Source organism: Phragmites australis, chromosome 13 (assembly GCF_958298935.1).
Source record: "Phragmites australis chromosome 13, lpPhrAust1.1, whole genome shotgun sequence".
Lineage (NCBI taxonomy): Eukaryota > Viridiplantae > Streptophyta > Magnoliopsida > Poales > Poaceae > Phragmites > Phragmites australis.
The window spans coordinates 15955492-15974313 of NC_084933.1; positions in this window are offsets into that span (position 1 = coordinate 15955492).

The following is an 18822-nucleotide window of genomic DNA, read 5'->3' on the forward strand; positions in this document are numbered from 1 at the left end:
ACAGTTTTTGCCAGGGTTAGCCATGATGCCTCGCCTGGATATGAGGTACCACAGTAACTTTCTGGCTTTGGCACCAAAAACGCATTTCTCCAAGTTAAGCCGCACGCTGGTGATCTGGAGGCTATTGAAGGTTTCCTGTAGCTTGGCAATGTGGTTAGTTTCAAGCTTGCTTTTATCAACTATGTCATCGACGTAGGCTTACACGTTCTGGCCCAACTGTTGTTCCAAATTTTTCATATTAGGTGGGAAAAGGTAGCACCGACATTTCGGAGGCCAAAAGGCATCTGGACATAGCAGTACACTCCAAAGGGGGTAATAAAGTTGGTCTTGCCCTCGTCCAAAGCAATGATCCATACTTTGTGGTATCCGAAGTATGGGTCCACGAAGCTCAGCAATCCGCAGCCAGCGGTGGAGTCCACCAGCTGGTCTATGCGAGGGAGTTGGTATGGGTCTCAAGGGCAGGCTTTGTTGAGCGTCGTGAAGTCAATGCACATCTGTTATTTCCCATTAGGCTTCTTTACCAGGACAAGATTTGATAGCCACTCTAAATGGATGACTTCCCGAATGACGATGGCCTCCAGCAACTTCTGGACCTCCTCATTTGCGACCTCCGCTCGCTCAGTGGATAGCTTGTGAAGCCCCTATCAAGCATGTTAGGCTCGCGGGTCGACATGGAGGCCATGATCAATGATGTGGCGATCGACTCCGCGGAAGTCCTGCAGAGACCATGCAAATACGTCAGAGTTGTCCCTTAGGATGGCTATGAGCTAGGCTTCCTGCTTCAATGTGAGATCAGACCCGATTTAGAAAGTTCGGATGGGGCTTCCTACTCCTAATGGGACTTGCTTGACATCTACCTCCGCCAGTGGCCTTGGAGGGACCCGATGTTTGGGGCCCGTCGGAGAGAAGTTTTTAGGGGGAGAGGGGGCTTCCTCCATGTTATGCACGTGGTAGCTATTAAGCTAGCCAAGGATTAATCACCGTGTATGGAGATCATCCCCTAGGGCCTAGGTATTTTCATGCAGAGGTAATTATGATGGGAGACTACTCTAAACTTGTTCAGAGTCCGTCAGCCTAGGATGACATTGTATGTGTAGGGTGTTTCCACAACATCGAAGATGATCATCTTGATCTGCATAGCATTGCCTTTGCCAAAGGCGATCGGCAGCTCTATCCAGCCCAGGGCATCGAGGGGAGCCCCATTGAACCCTTGAAGGGGCCGTCGAGCGGGAGAGAGTCAGCTCCGTGGAATGCAGAGTTGGTCAAAGGTATGTACGAAGAGGATATCTACGGAGCCTAGGGGCATGTTGCTGCTCGGGGAAGGCTCCGGAGCACCCCAGGGCGTGCCCCCTAGAGCGAGGTGATTGTAGTGAAAATGGCCCTATTAGACTATGATTGTGGTTTCGGTGATTAATGACAATATAGTCATTGAGACTAATATATTTGTCAAGAATATTTATTAGTATGTCTCATGGATACAATACATCAAGAAGTCACCATAGTCGGGATAAAGTTTGATTGAATTGGAGAAGAACTAGGAGAATTGACCTCACCAGAAGGTCTGATGCAAAGGAGTTTGCACTCATCGGAGCATTGTGTACAGAGGTTGATAGCCTCACTGGATAGTTTGATGCTCTGTGTGTTAAACTGACCGGAGTATTTCGGACAAAGGGGGAGAAGGTTGAGGACCTCACCGGATAGTCTAGTGATCTGCACAGGGTAACACCGGAGCATTTCTTGTAAAGAAAAATATGAGTGCAGAAGACTGAAGATCAACCCACCAGAAAGTCTGGTGCTTGGTTTGTGCACACCAGAGTATTGCACTAGAGTATTTCTTGCAGAGACGACTACAAGTGCTGAAGAATGAAGGTCAACTCACCAGATAATCCGGTGACCATAGAGATAGTTGCATCGAAGCATTTCTAGGGAAACGAAGAGAAGCTTCAACTCATCGAAGCATTTTACACAGAGGGGCTGTAAAGGCTCGGATGGCTAAAGATAACTCACGGGAAGATCCGGTGATGGATTTTAAAGCACACCGGAGTGTCTAGTGTTCACAAAGACCTTGAGAGGAAGTCCAACGGCTTGTTTTTGAGGTTGTACTCACCGGATGATCCGGCGTTAGTACTACTATTCTCACCAGATCATCCGGTCTTAACAGCTTTTCTGAGCCGTTGAGCAAACGACTAGTTGGCGGGTTTGAGGCTATAAATAACCCTCCACCTAGTCATTTAATGTGTGGTATGCTGCTGGAGTCTAGAGGAAGCTCATATACACTTGAGAAGACATCCAAGCCACCAAAGTGCATAAAGTGGTCATCCAAGACGATTAAGCATAAGAGTAGAGAGTATTTAGTGCTTATAGGCATAAAGTGAGTTGTAGCTAGGTGTTGCAGCTTGAAGAAGGGATCAAGGAGTGATCCTAGCTTGTATCGAGTGGTACATCAGCATCTTGGAGTCTTGGTGACACACCGCCATCTTGGGCCTTGGTGCCTCAAGTTTGTTGACTCTCTGACTTGGTGTGGAGAGGTGGCAAGACACATGTACAAGGATGCAGAGAACCTTGCCGTGGTGACTCAAGCTCTGAAGTAATCACGGCGGCAAGTGACCGGAAGAGTTGCTAGGGGTGAGACCTTGCCTTGGTGGCTTGGTGGCTCATCATGCTTGAAACCTTGTCTTTGTGACTTGGTAGCTCAAGATTCGTGACTGGAAGAGACTTGATGACCGAGAGTATATCCTTTATGGAGCTCCAACGTGGATTAGGGGGGGCATTCATGCTATCGATACCATGGGATAAAAATCTCTTGTGCCGAGTTTGTCTCTCTATCTTATTTACGTTTCCACATTTACATACTTGTAATTTACCTTGCTAGAGTAGGTTGCAATCCTCTTAAACGGCAGAGTAGACACACTAGATAAACCTAAAGCACATTTAGATAGAAATTGATATAGATTTATTGTCACACCTAATTTTAATGGATAAAACCAAGTGCGGCTTATGTGTCCCTAGGAAGTTCATCACACATAAGGACATCATAGGTGAAATGACAGTACCAATACTTTAACTTACAAATGTTTAACTCTTACATTAAAGACTTAAGCTAAACAACTTTATTGCCTAAAGGACAACAAACTAAACGATGGCAATGTAACGAAAGCATCGGCGACCAAGCACTCCACAGGCACCGATCGAAAGACGCGCTGCTAGAACACCAGATCGTCGTCTTGGAAATCTTCAAAGTTTTTCACTGAGCAGCATATGTATTGTGAGAGATAGCAAGGGTGAGCACGTAGAGTACTCAGCAAGCGTGATAAAGTAATGACATGTAGGCTTTCAACAAGAACATGCTAACACATGGTATATTTGTGTAAATACGAGTAAAGTAAATAGTAATGTAATTGAAAAGCATTAAACAGTTGTTAAGTGAATGTAAGCCAAACAACCCGACAACTAACCATCCAAGGTTAACCATCCCATAACCATAACCAACTAGTATCACCTGTATTATACCATAACCATGACCATAACCATCTAATCATGTGAGGATCCAAGTCTCCTATAACCAAGGGCACGACTGTTATTACAGTTTTACACTCTGCAGAGGACGTCCAGCTTTCCCCACGAGTCATGATTTCCATGTTGTCGTGTTGCGCAAACACTTAACACAAGCCAGTGGTGTGTCACCAAGATATCACTATGAAGCATTGTCCATTGATTAGGTCCTGGTACTCCAACGAATGCCAGCCATGTGTCTAATTAATATGCTAAGCCTTACCTATATGAGTCTTGTGGTTGGTACGTTACTTCTTGGGTTGTCACTCCACAACCGGTCCTTATATGTGATACTTGGGCAAAGACTATCCAACAGGTAAAATAACCAACCACATCTAGCACCACTGCTTGGAATGTATCCACAAGCCCACCACATGAACCACCATTATCAAACCAACTCCTTGCCCAAGTCCTAGGGTTCCATGTTACTAAAACAAGTTCATCATCACTATTGCATATATCCACTAAACATGTATATGATATTTCTTCAACATCCCAAAAGCATGGCTAAGCAATTCTACCTAAGAGACTCATTTCAACTACCACTTAGGCTTCAAGGAATGTAAAGAAAGAACTAGGTGAATTCTAACATAGGTGACTACACAACAAGTTGACAAACATTGCATGAAACTTTGTAAAACAAAACATTTAAAACATAGGTTCAAGATGATCAAGAAATACACTTGCCTTCTCCTTGCTACTGCTCAGTGTACTCTAGCTCCCGGTCTTGACGTTCCTCAAATTGATCCGGGGCGTTGTCATCTAAAAGCATAACTACCGGTAAAGCGCACAAATAAAACATACTAAAAATAGTATTAAAAAAATAACAAAAATACAAAACCTATCTAGAAAGATAGAGCTCTGAAAAACGAATCTAACAGCACAAAAATAACTTAAAACGGAGCTACGACGAAAAGGTTATGAGGATTTTACTAACCAGGGCCTTTTCTGCAAAACTACATTAATTATTAGGATTATCATAATTATTTTTATATTTAAAAACCTTGATTTACTGTGTGGCTGCTGACTGGCTTACACGTGGGCAAAATAGCTAATGTGGCACTGAGGTGGCTGGTGACATGGCAGGTGACGAGGCAAGGGCACTGACTAGGATAAGTGATGACACGTGGTGATGTTTGATTGGTGGCTGAAGGGGTATCGGTGGATCTAATTGGCACCACACGTGGTAGATCTAACGGCTCAGAATGAGGGAGGTGGCCGGAGGGGAACAGGATGGTGGCTTTGAGGGCACGAACGGCGGCGCATGGCCGGAGAATGGCACGGAACTCGTCGCCAGTGTTGGATCTTGACGGCGAGCGGTGGCAAATGAAGAGGAGAGCAAGGAGAGTCCGTTTTGAGGCTTACCGAGAGCGGTGCTACACCGGAGGTACGTCGACGATGATGAAGGCAGCGGAGCACTATGGAACTCGATGGGAAGAAGTCTCTAGCGACTGGGGAACCAAGGCGAAGGAGGGAGAAGCTTCGGCGGTCGCGGATGGCTCTGATGGTGGGCTCGACTGAAGCTAGAGGGCTCCGGAGCGATGTGACGGCAAGCTTCACTAAGGCGGCGGTGACTATGGCGACGGCGAGATCGATCTCGGCGAATAGCTCTGGAACTCGGTGACTTGGCAATGGGAAAACTTAGAGAGGGTCATGGGCACTTATATAGGTGGGCGGAGGAGGGCTCGAGACATCCTGGGACTCTTAGGTGGCGCCGAATTTTGAATCGGACTCGGCAATAGTGGTCATTTCGGAGATAGAGAAGACCGATGCGATGCGGGAGCAGGCCGAGCGTCGAGCGACGAGTTGGGCCGGGAGCATAGGCGTAGGCCCAGGTGGGTGAGCGGGAAGGAGCAGAACAAGGTGGCAGGCCAGGCTGGCGGCGGTTTGGGCCGAGAGAGAAAAGAGAGAGGATGAGGCCCGATAAGGGGTTTTAGGTTTAATCTTTTCATTTCTTTTCTAAAAGCTTTTGAATTCAAATCCAAAGCAAAACTCAAATCAAAAGCTACAAAACAAATCCAAATAAAACAAAGGAACCCTAGATGCCTAATAACAGCATGAATGCATGTTAGACAAATATAACCTATGTCAATTTGGGTTCTAATTTTATAAAATAGGTTTTATCTTATTCTATTTGGTTAAAACCTAATTAATTGTAGGAAAATTTTAAGAAATTGATAAATTTAAAATCAAGGTGTTACAAATATACTCCCCTTGGAATGAATCTCCCCCTTGAGATTCAAACGGATTGGAGAAAAGATAAGGAAACTCTGACTTTAGATCTTCTTCTCTTTCTCATGTTGCTTCATCCTCTGAGTGGTGACTCCACTGCACTTTGCACATTAGTATCATTTTGGTTCTGGTAACCCTTTCTGGTCTTTCAATGATCTTCACTAGATACTCTGTATAGGAGAGATCTTCTTAAATATCCAACTCTTCCATTGGCAATTGTTCTTCGGGCACTCGAAGACATTTTGTCAACTGAGACACATGAAAGACATCATGCACATCTAGCAACTAAGGCGGTAACTCCAACTGATAAGCTACTTCTCCTCTTTTATCCAGTATCTTGAAAGGTCCAATGAATCTTGGTGATAACTTCCCTTTGACCTTAAATCTACGAAGACCTCTTATGGGTGAAACCTTGAGATAGACGAAATCTCCAATTTCAAAAACCAATTCTCTATGTTTGTTATTAGCATAACTTTTCTGCCTCAATTGTGCAATCCTTAGATTCTCTCGAATTATCTGAACTTGCTTTTCTGCATCTCATAGAACTTCTGGACCAAAAACTTGACTTTCTCCGATCTCATTCTAGAACAGTGGTGTTCTACACTTTCTTCCATACAGGGCTTCAAATGGAGACATTTGAAGACTTGCCTGATAACTGTTGTTATACGAGAACTCTGCATATGTCAGACTCTTATCCCAACTTTTACCATACATCATAGCACAAGCTCTTAACATATCCTCGAGTATCTAATTTACTCTCTCAGTCTGACCATCTATTTGAGGATGATAGGCAGAGCTGAAATTCAGCTTCGTGTCCATAGACTCGTGTAGCTTCTGCCAAAACTTGGAAGTAAACTGAGTTCCTCTATCTGAAACAATCTTCTTCGTTACGCCATGCAAACACACTATTCTTGACATATACATCTCTGCTAGTCTGGCTCCACTATATGTAGTCTTAACCGGGATAAAATGAGCAACTTTAGTCAAACGATCAACTATAACACATATAGAATCATATCCTCCTTGTGTATGGGGTAATCTGACAACGAAACTATACCGATTTCCTCCCATTTCCACTCAGGTACCTTCAAGGGCTGTAGCAATCCTACTGGTCTCTGATGTTCTGCTTGGGCCTTCTGGTAAGTATCACGTAGGGCTACGTATTCTGCAACATCTCTTTTCATTCCATACCACCAATAATGATTCTTGAGATCTTGATACATCTTCGTGCTTCTGGGGTGAATGGAATATCCTGAACCATGGGCTTCCCTTAAAATTAACTCTTTAATGGCCTTCTGATTGCACACATAGATTCTCTTTTTGAACCACACAATACCTCGACTGTCTTCTGTAAAGCCTGATGCTTTATCATCCTTAATAAGTTGCCTTATTTCCTTGAGCTTTTCATCTTCAAGTTGATCTTTACAAATATCTTGCTCTAATGTACAATCAACTTCCATGGTAGTTGCTTCTACGTCTGCCACAAAACCAAGGTTAAGCTTCTCAAACTCTTCCTTAACTCGGGTTGACTATCTTGAACCATCATCGAGAATAACTCTTTCGACTCGAAGCATCGGCTACCACATTAGCCTTTCCTAGGTGATAATGGATTCCCACATCATAGTCCTTGATTAACTCTAGCCATCGGTGCTGACGAAGGTTTAAATCCGGTTGGGTGAATATATATTTCAAACTCTTGTGATCCGAGTATATCTCACATCGTTTTCCACTGAGATAGTGTCTCCAAATTTTCAATGCATGAACCACTGTTGCTAATTCCAGGTCATGTGTAGGGTAATGCTCTTCATGCTTTCTTAATTGCCTTGACGCATAAACTACGACTTGACCTTCTTGCATAAGAACACATCCAAGTCTTTGTCACGAAGCATCATAGTAGACATCAAAGTTCTCGCTGATGTCTGGTAGAACTAGCACTCGGGCTGTAGTCAATCTCCTCTTCAATTCTTCAAAACTTGCTTGACAAGCTGGGCTCCATTAAAAAACCATATTTTTTTTGTAGCAAAGAGGTAAGAGGCTGAGCTATCTTAGAGAATCCTTCTATGAAGCAGCGACAATATCCTGCTAAACCAAGGAAACTTCGGATCTCTGACACATTGGTAGGCGGTGACCAATTCAACACATCCTTCACTTTGCTTGGATTTACTGCTACACCTCTAGCTGTTATGATATGGCCGAGAAAAGAACTTGATCTAACCAAAAATCACACTTGCTAAGCTTGGCATACAGCTAATGCTCTCTAAGTGTTTGCAGCATAATTCTCAAATATTCTTCGTGTTCTTCTTCACTCCTAGAGAAAATTAGAATATCATCAATGAACACCATTACAAACTTATCCAGATAGTCCATAAATACATTATTCATGAGATTCATAAAATAGACTGGGGCATTGGTCAATCCAAAAGACATAATAGTATACTCATATAGTCCATATCGAGTATCGAAGGGGGTCTTAGGTATATCTGATGATCGAATCTTCAACTAATAATATCTAGATCTTAGATCAATCTTGGAGAACACTCGGGTTCCTCTCATCTGATCAAACAAATCCTCAATCCAGGGTAACGAGTACTTGTTCTTAATGGTCACATCATTGAGCGCTCTGTAGTCTACACATATTCTTCGAGTACCATCCTTCTTATCCACGAAAAGAACTGGGGATCCCCAAGGTGACACACTTAGTCTAACAAAATCTTTACCTAATTGTTCTTGGATTTACTTCTTTAACTCAGTTAGGTCATTAGCAGACATTCTATATGGCATTTTAGCTATAGGGGTCATACCGGGTACCAATTCAATGACAAACTCAATTTCTCGATCTTGTGGTATACCTAGCAATTCATCAGGGAAAACATGAAGAAATTCACGAACCACTCTAATCTGATCAATGGGATTTTCTTCAAGTAAATTGAGAGAACAATCCTCTGCTGCTGGGATAGTAGCTACGAACACAACTTTGGTTCCATCTCCACTGGTCAGGTGACTGATCTTCTGGCACACCCAATTACACCATCAAATTTGGATAACTAATCCATTATGAGGATAACATCTATGCCCTTAGATTCCATGACTACAAGATTTGCTGGAAAGTCTACCCTCCTTATTTTAAGTTTCATCCTATGACACATATATTGTGCTTCCAATTCTATTCCAGGAGAGCTAATAAGCATAGGTTGTTTCATCATAACCATAGGTAAACCATGCTTGGCTACATACTAGGTAGTTATGAAAGAATGCGAAACTCCAGAATCAAACAAAACTGATGTAGGCTGAGAGTTGATGAGGAGCATACCGTACACCACATCTTGAGCTTCTTCTACAGTGACATTATTGACCTTCCCTTGAACAAAGTTCTGCTGTCCATGGTTGTTCTGACCAGGTGTTTGAATTCCATTATGTGCCTGGGATTGAAACTGAGTGGACTTCGGGGTGTTGGTGTTGGACTAATTTAGATTCTTCTTATGGTACCGATTCACATAGTATCCTAGATCTCCACAGTAAAAATATCTTTTGCCTGAGGTGGGAGTAGCGGGGCTATTCTTGCCTTGAGGAGTAGATGATGGAGTTGCACAAGGTATCTGATAGTTGGAGCGCCGAACAGGGGCTTGAGACTGAGGCCTGTACTCATTATTGGTATGAAACATAAGACCTTGCGGGGGAGTTTAAGTTGCCACACGGGGACATGTGTTGCTTCTTTGTCCTTGAAAAGACATCTTCCTCTTCTTCTCATCTAGTTGATGACGCTTGTGTTCAACCACTAAAGCTTTGTTCACCATTGCTTAGAAATTAGGGAACTCTTGAGGAAGTAAGGCATATTCAATAGCATCATTCAGATCTTCCAAAAAGTGTTCTTTCTTCTTCTCATCTGTATCCACTTTATTTGGAGCATATCTAGATAACTGGGTAAACTTGGTCACATATTCCCTTACAGTCATTGGTCCTTGCTTCAAGCTCATGAATTCCTTCTTCTTCAGACAAACATCTCCTGATGACACATGATGAATGCGAAAATTGGAATTGAACTCCGTCCAAGTGATAGTTATTGGGTTGTCATGTGCAACGCAGTATGCTTCCCACTAGTCCAAAGCTTGACCGGTGAGCTGGTGCAAAGCATAGAGTATCATCTCTGTCAATGCACTATACAACTTATAGCTTCATTTCTATATCTTTCAGCCAATCATTTGCATCCATAGGCTCCACTGCATGACTGAAGATTGGGGGCTGAGTTTTCTTGAATTCTCTAAGTCTTGATGGTTGATGGGGTTGAGGAACATGATTTGGTTGTTGTTGCTGCATCTGCACCATAGTTTGAGCTCAAGATTGTAAGATCTTAGTTTGCATAGCCATTTGTTGTTCCAAGGTCACTGGAGGAGGCGGGGGTGGATTCTGGTTGTTCTTGTCCTCCTCATTGACACTGGCGTTCCTTGTTGTGTTAATCATCTAATTGGGGTTGAAAAGAAGGATAGGGGCAGATAAGCAAGACTAGAAAAGATTTAACTAAGGAACCTCAACTATATTATATTATATAGAAATTAAAGATGCGACTGTAGACAAGGTGTCAAGGCATTCCACAGCTCACACCGATACTCAAACAAAAGATCCAAATAACAAAATTAGCACCATAATAATTCTCACACTATCCAATTTGTTTTAGGGTTCTAAGTGTCTTAATTCACCCCCTCCTCTTAGGACATTATTGTTCCTCACAATTGGTATCAGAGTCTCGTGCTCTTGATAGGCTTAACATCCTAGAGTTGTGACGTCCGGGGTTAGGATGGATACCTATAGTGCTCTACTTTTCGATGGCACAAAATTCTCCTGTTGGAAAATTCTAATGTCTTGTTATTTGCAAACCAATGGGTCTAGATGTTTGGAGAGTCATCAAGGAAGGGATGAGGCAACGCATCACCAACAAGGAGAGACAACTAGATGCATTGGAAGTATATTTTTATCATTTTTAAATGTTGATACGTTTAATCGTGTTTATTCTCTCACCAATACACATGATATTTGGAATAGTCTCATTAAAATACATGAAGGCACAAAAGATGTGCGCAATGAGAAATATCATGTGTTTGTTACTAAGTTCAATGGCATCAAACAACTACCCCATAGAAATGCTAATGACATATACTCACATTTGAACATTCTTATCAATGAGATTAATGAGCTAGGTTTTACGCAAATTGACGATGATCAAATGGTGAGAAGAATACTTCAAGCTCTTCTTCCAAAGTACAAGTTGATAGTCTCTATCATCTATGACAACAACGACATCAAGAAGATGACTCTAAGTTAAGTGCTCGGCAAGATCATCGCCTATGAGATAACCATAAGTATGGGGGTATAAGCCTCTTCCTCATCTGACACCAAGAACCTTACTCTCACAAGCAAGCAAGCACCATGCCCACATATGAAAGCGAAGATGAGCAGGAAAGAGTAAGAGTCAAGCTCAAGACACGTGTACGGAGACGTGGAGACTCTTGCCTTGGTAGCTCAAGCTTCGAAGTGATCACAACGGCAAGTGATCGGATGAGAGGCTAGTGGTGAGACCTTGCCTTGGTGGCTTAGTGGCTCATCATGCTTGAGACCTTGTCTTGGTGATTTGATAGCTCAAGAGCCGTGACCGGAAGAGACTTGACGACCGAGAGCATATCCTATATGGAGCTCCAAAGTAGATTAGGGGTGACATTCATGCCATAGATACCACGGGATAAAAATCTCTTATGCCGAGTTTGTCTCTCTACCTTATTTATGTTTTCGCATTTACATACTTGCAATTTACCTTGCTAGAGTAGGTTGCAATCCTCTGTAGCGGTAGAGTAGATACACTAGATAAACCTAGAACACATTTAGATAGAAATTGATATAGTTTTATCTTGTGAAGTTTTTAGAGTCAATTTTTTTTAAGGTTCTAAGTGTCCTAATCCACCCCCTACCTCCCCCCCCCCTCTTAGGACATCACCGTTCCTCACAACGAGCTCGGAGCACCTCGTGTTTGGGCATTGTTGTGCACGCCATGACGTTGTTTTTATCAGGGCATGCGCGCCCCTAACGCCCTCGGCTTCCTCGAAGCCCTTTTTACAAATGGAGGTGGTAGGGCATGCGAGAACCCCACTTGGGAGGTGGCTTTCTCAGGCTCACAGCAGGGGGTCGTGGCAACACGCATGATCTCTCGATGGAGTTACTCCTCTGCACGTGTGTATTCCTCGAACTTGCACATAAGAGTGCTTACTGAGTGCACCAGGTATCAATGTAGTCAATCTAAGAGAGGCCTAGAGGCCAGACCTTGGGTGGTGACGTCAATGACCGATGACTCCAAAATGCCATTCATCTGGGCCTTGGTTTGGTTGAACCTTTGGAGATACTGCCGGAGGGTCTCACCAGGCTGTTGCTTACTGGCATATAGGCTCCCAGAGGTCACTAGCTCGATGAAGGTACCTTGGAAGTTATTGCAAAAGATGTCCCTGAGCTAGGCCCAGGCATAGATGGACCCAAGCTCCCACACTCAGAACCATCGGAGGGCTATTTCCTCCAAAGTGAAAGGAAAACACTTGGCCATGGTGGCCTGCCCACCTCCGTTGGCTTTGATGGCGAGGGCATATGCACAAGTGGACTCCTACGAGTCCGAATCGCCTTTGAATGTAGGCAGCTTGGGGATCTAGAATCCGTCTAGGAAGGGAATGACATGTAGGTCCGCTTGAAGGGGAGAGTCGGAGTTGATGAGCGGGGCCTCACGCCGATAGACCCGAGGCTCCGCCGCCCATTGGTTGACTGTGGATGGCACGATATGATGATGTGTGATCACGGCGAGGCCTTCGCTAGCCCCCGACGCCTGGGCTAGCGTAGTGTTGGCCGTTACGAGTGCTACCACGGTCATGCTGGTAGGCGGCTGAGTGGCCCGCAGGGCCGCCTGCAGCTCCAGTAGCTGAGCCTGGAGGGCCACCATGTGTGCCTGTTGGGCGGCCATGGCGGCTTGTGTGGCTGTGGCCTCAGTCGTAGCCCCTTGGGATGCATCGAGGTTCGCATCTTGTTGTTGCTGAAGGACCCCTGGAACGGTGGACCCCTAGAACCAGCCCCGACCAAGGTCATGGCCGGATCACCGGTGGCCATAGGGCCCTCATTTCTGTCTGCTGAGGAGTTGGCCTCGACGCAGAGCTTGGTCGCGGCAGTCATGCAAACTTTTGCACTGGTGTGGCCAGGGAGTTAGTCGTCTGGGCCGTCACCCTAGCGGTTTTCTTCTTTGGCAGCATCCTACAACTTCTAATGCTTCTACACTTATTCAAATCTCCACGGACGATGCCAACTTTTGATGAAAGAAAATGTCTTCCACTAACAAAGTGCGATGAGAACTAACTCACAGGAGTGGCTCAAGCTTAGAGGAGAAGTAGAGAGGGTAAAAGTGTCTAGAGTTCTTAGAAAATTTTGTTCCCCTTGGCTGGGTGGTCAAGGGTCAGTATTTATACTGATATTTAGAGTGTGAATCTACAAATGGGCTCATATGAGGCCGATAGACATACAAGTGCTTTTCTTGTCCAGTAGGGTATAATGTCAGCTCCGTAAATCATCGCTACCGCTAATGAGGCGGTTGTCCCAACAGATGGTCGTTTATTCCAGCGCCCTACTGCACCAGTGTGTCAGGTGCCACCATTTGCACTAGTGTGTCAGGCAACCACCACTTGCACCAGTGTGTAAGGCGGCCACCATTTGACGGGTATTAAATGCGATCACTTCACTGCAAGTGGGGGCTGACCCTGTGGGCCGTTACTAATTTATCTTTCTGAAGGTCCAATGGTTGTGGGAGTCCGAAGGGCTCTGAAGGCATGTCCTCTGGGACCCCTTCGAAACCATGGTGCCCCAGAGGGGTCCTAAGTCTGATGGTCCTCAGGCCTAAACCGGCGAAGCCCAGGGACATCGGGTCCTTGATGGCGATCCTAGACAAATTGTAATATAATTTTCATGTGTCTATAGTCTTGTGAGGAATCATTAGTATTTTTTTGTCGCTAAATATGTTTTCACTGTCCGAAATATCCTAATTAACTAATAGTATTATTGGTTATATGAGAAAAATACTAAAGGGGAAACAATAACCATCGAGCATTCACAAACAACCGTAAAAAAAATCATAAGTACGTCAGGAAAGATCAATTTTTTTTGTAATTCTTTGCTTGGAACACATGGGTTTTTCAATACACTTGATACCCATAATAGTTAAATTGTTTGACGTGGACGTTTTGGTTGTGTTCCAAACTGAGATTTGCACGGCACTGTATAGTGGCCTCGCCACTGTAATCGATCTGAATCTGTGTAGATACGCACATTGTTAGCTTAATAGTATGTGGGCGGCCATGAACGTGTGGGTTGGTATGCGTTACTTTTTGTTCACAGAGACGCAATCCTTGTAAAATATACGGCGACACGTCGGTTATCCCACGAAGAGTGAGCTCAATTCCACCGGGCAAAGCGATCGAGATAACGAAGGATGACGTGCACGACGAGACGCACGAGAGATGTTGTGCCGCTGATGTGCCTGCACCGCCCCCTTTGTAGACTTTTTGTGCTGCACTGGTGCGTTGCATTGGTGCCGTCCGGAATATTGTGCCCTGATATTGGTCGGGACGCCTTTACAGATAGTATATATCGTGCAAGTGAACCATCACGTACAGCACTCAGTTTTGCGGCGACGCCACCTTCATGCGAGCATTTTTTTTTTCTGAATTAAACACGTGATGGAAAATCCGATCCCAAAACAGTCGGGGGATTTCGAAATGAATTTAATTGGTTAGAATCTGATTTAAATCAAATTTTCTTGTTTGGATGTACATTGAATTTGTTTCTAGGAATTAAATTCAGAAGGCTGTTTGGAAATTCGACGTATAGAATCAAATCGCACTTTAATCAGACCATCTCTAACTATATTTATTTTATTTCGTTCACTTTTTTATTTCCCTCTCTGTTCTCGTTCTCTTTATTTAATTTTATTTCTAACAACTTCTCTTTGAAGAGAATAATTTTGAAAATCTCTTCACGATAGAAACTGTAAAGTGAAACGTTAGAGTACTGAAGGTAATACAAAATCTCTTTGTAAAGAGATTTTGGATCCTGATGAAAATCAGTTATAAATAGTCTTAAATATCCTAATACAAGCTATGGTGCTCCAAGAAAGATGACCGAGTTTGAACTCAGCAGGCGAGCAAGTTCCTCCCGAGATGCCCGCATGCGAGCTGCAGGCTGAACTTGACCATCGTATCAAACTGCACAAGGGCCGTCATCGTCCTCTCGAATAACAGCAGCGCGACTTAGAACTCCCCACCGTGCGCGTACGCGGCGGACAGCATGGACGTCGACAGGATGGCGTCCCTCTGGCGCGTTCTGTGGAACACCCTCAGTGCGTTTGGACATGCCACCATTGCAGAGCACCAGCGTGGACGCCACGAGAGGCTGTGCTGGGCGCCAAGCTTGACCGCGAGCGCGTGGGAGGAGGCAGCGAAGCCCGCGGTGCCGATGAGCGCGCAGGAGCGGCGGGCCGGTGAGCTTCCCAGCGAGGCTCACGACGGAGAGGTTGGCTGCGACACAGGGCGATCTAGGTTGTCGCTGCCATCGCGCAGGAGGGAGAGGAGGGTCGACAGGACGAGGTGTAGCTGTGGGATGGTGGAAAAGGTAGATTATAGTATTCTACAACATATATATTTTTAAACGAATATTAATTTTTATAATTTTTTAATTTTAGAAATATAAAAACAAAAAGCTCAATGTTACGTAGGTAGCTTCACTAGAATGGGCTAACGGATGAAAAAAGTACGAAAACCATTGGAAAAGGACTAAACCACTCTTAATTTCACTTTTTTTTAACAAAGTTGATTATGATAATACTAAAAACCAAGTACGACATTAGTAATATGAGAAAACTAGAAACGGATTTATCGGTGAAATATATCGGTATCAATTGGGAATTGATAATTCAAATCCAAAAGCATCAAACTGCTAGCTCTTATACACTGCTAAAAAGAATGCTAAGCAAACAATTCAGTCGTAACTTCTTCTGTTGCATCTTGTAGGCTAATTGATAAGTATTTGGTAACTGCTTTGTAAAATTTCAACTTCAGCCTTTCACGAGCGACTAATAACGGGGGGCTGGACTGGGAGGTTAGAAGCTTGGGAGGCCAGTGTCTGTTAGGTTGTGGATTATGTCCGTAGTGAGATGGAAAAAAAAAAAGTAGAAACGGGAATTTTATATAGTTATTCCCGTAGAAAATAGAAGAACTCGAAAACGTTGAAAAATATCTAAATTGTTTTCACTATTATTTTCTCATAGTTTTCTCATTTCCATTTTCAATTTTTTGATATATTATTTCTGACTGCTACCGTCCGAAAAGATCGAAAAGATCTTCAGAATACCCAAAAATACTGTTTCGGCTTTTATCCCTAAATGGCTGAATTTACGCTTTTCCGATTCCATGGTACAGCCAAACAGGCCGGACCAAAAATCTATTCCAAATCGGCACAATTCAAAAGATCCCAACAGGCAGCTGCCGCTCTCCAATCGGGCCGAGAAAGCCAAAAAGTAAAGTTCCGAACCTTATCTGGCCCATGAACTAGATGGGCCCGGACAGATCCAGCCCTACTAGGAAATACACGTCTTATTCCTCTAAAAAAAAAAGAAGGACGGTGTGGAAAACAAGCATACTCTCCTGTTTCCGAAAACTTGGAAATCTTCCTTTCAAAAAATAAAACATGGAAATCTTGACTAAGACATGAATACCAAGGTGCATCACTGTTTCCAGTATGTAATGACAAAATTGTTCTCAGAAAGTTATGCAAAGGCTAAGTAAATGGAAGAAATTTATTATTTTGTGGAGGTAAATAGGAAACAAGATCGTGAAAATCATGAAGTGCCGTATTTTAGTAAAGTGGTCAAAAGCGTAGAGTATTTGAAAAAGGAGGTAGTATGAGAAATATCTTTTCGTGTTGCCTATATGTATGTCACTATTTCTGATTTTCTGAACCATGCATTCAACTGCCAAATTTTCGTATGGTCTGTGGACTGTGCTGACTTCTGTGTTTTTCGCCCCTTGGAACTGACAATTAAAGCTGAATGCTAATACAGCACCTGATCGGAATTGCTCGAGAAGAGATGGACAAAAAAAAAATCCGAATCATACATTTCACGTATCCTGCACCATATATGTACGGTGACAATGACCTACTGTAACTATATGACCGGGTGACTCTATTATAAAGGTGGATCAATAAACTGGACATCTTCTAAACATAGGGCTAGGCTGAACAATGAAATGTTATGAACCCAACAACATATTGTTAAGGAGGAAGGGCTAGGCTCCGTTCATAACCACCGGCATTAAGGGTTTGTTTCAGAAGAAATGTGAGATTTCATCAGCGTGCACAAGATGTGCGACGAAAGTAGGAGCTCACCGGAGCCGGAAGCCGACATCTCCGAAGTCCGAACAAGCCCTACTAGCTAACATATGAGCTACTATATTCTCATCACGATAACAATAGCTAATCGTTTGGCACCTTCCCAGATCTAGCGTGATCTCGAAGCTAGAGTTATGCTAAACAGACACTTAACCTCCTTCACCAACAATACCAACCGGAATCTTTTATATATCCTCGACATGCAATCAACTCCGCTTCTTCCGCATCCGAGCAGTTGAAGATGACTTGGCTAGAAGAAACAAGAACCTCTCTTATGACTCGGCATAACGATGGACACATTGGAGCTCGATCTTTTCTTTGGCACCACCAGCGCTGGGCCTTTCCCTTTCTTATGATTCGGCTTTATCTTCCTGCCACGCCTCACATAGAGATTATTGAAGGACACCAGAAAGCGGACTGAACCTTCTACCGAGAAACTCGAACTTGCATGTGTAATTTGGTTTCTGACGTACTAAGCTCTCCAGAACACCAATAAGAGTCTGTCACACTGTGCTGGGGAGCAGCAGTCTAGCATATTCAGTAACCATTCCGGCCCTGATCGAGTTTACCAATTGTTCCTCATCCGGCAAATCCCAGACTTGGCGCATTGCTTCTCTCATGGACTGAGAGCCCGTGGGCATCAAACCAAAGCATGAAATTCTGATTCGTCCTCCTGGCCACAGACATCACATGTACCCATAACCACAGCATTAACGTATCTTTCTGTTTCTCCAAAACATAATCGGTGGTTCTCTTTTCGGTGGATATGATGTCATCGTTAGGTACTGATGTGTGGGAAAATAGGTTACATACGTGAGTGCTTTCTGCGGTTTTATTTATAGACATGTGATAAGTACGTATTCGTGGGTGTGTGAGTGTGGTGTATATACATGGTGGTGTGTGCGTGTGTATAGGACCTTGTAATCACACAAGAAAAACTAGCTGGGGAGTCTGTATTCATAGCTGAAGAAGTGAATCAGTCCAACTCAATGAACTCAACAAATTTGTGTGCTTCTTACGCGACAGGGCCACCGCACCGGCATAGATCAACCGATCGCGCTTTTGCGCCATGTCACGAGATGGACCCTCCGTTGTTGCTGTGCTTTGTTTCCGTTCTACGGCTTCCCGGGAGCTGGAGCTGCCCCACCCTGGGAACTAACGCACGCACAGCAGGCGACGGAACGGTGAGGCCTTCCGAGTTTCCGACCAGACCGGAACCGAAGTGCAGATCGATGTGCCCGCGAGTTGCTGCGGCGGGGAAGGGAAGTGAAATTTAAGGAGGCGCGGATTGAACCGCGACGACGCAACTCGCGGGCGCGCGCGCTGCACGAGGTGAGATCAGAACGGCAGTGAGCGAGCAAGCGAGCGAGAGCCAGGCATCTACCGTCCTGATCAGATCGGGCGTCGCCGTCGGATGTCTGGCCAGCTCGTTTCGTCGGAGCCGTCGAGGCGAGCGCGAGTTGCGCCGTCAGTTTACACCAGCCGTACGTACAGTAGGTGCAGTCAGCAGGTGCGGCTTTTTGGGAAATTCTATATAACTCTTTAAAAAATCTATATAAGACTTCGATTCGTATCTTTTTTTAT